The following is a 606-nucleotide window of genomic DNA, read 5'->3' as shown; positions in this document are numbered from 1 at the left end:
GAACTCCAAAGTTTATTTAGAGGGAGAGCCCCCCCACGTCAGACACCCCACGAGCTACCAGCACTCGTTTTTAAAAAAAATATATTTTTATATCACGTTTTCCAAAACTCGAGAACTCGATGAATGGAAAAATTCGACAGACAGACAGACAGATAGAAAGATAGACAGATAGATAGATAGATAGATAGATAGACAGACAGACAGACAGACAGACAGACAGACAGACAGAGAGACAGACAGACAGATAGATAGATAGATAGATAGATAGATAGATAGATAGATAGATAGATAGATAGATAGATAGATAGATAGATAGATAGATAGATCACATTTAAAACACATTTATCCGAGAATAACTTAACCAAGAGATTACTCAACACCAAATTAAAGTTAGTTACATTTAATTTTACTTGTAATACATTATATTATAGTTCAGGTTTCCGATATTATCCAGATAGGAATCCTATATTTAAAATAAATCTCTGTAAAATTAACTGCTCTGCAAGGCTGTACATATGTTTGCCATAATAGAGGAAGCTCCATTGTGATCCTCTAGAGGGGGTCAGTGCTATAAGAGCCACAAACTGCACACAGGCAAATAAACTG

The sequence above is a fragment of the Barbus barbus genome (genome assembly GCF_936440315.1).
Source record: "Barbus barbus genome assembly, chromosome: 12".
In the NCBI taxonomy this organism is placed as follows: domain Eukaryota; kingdom Metazoa; phylum Chordata; class Actinopteri; order Cypriniformes; family Cyprinidae; genus Barbus; species Barbus barbus.
Note: the sequence above shows the minus strand (reverse complement) of the source record.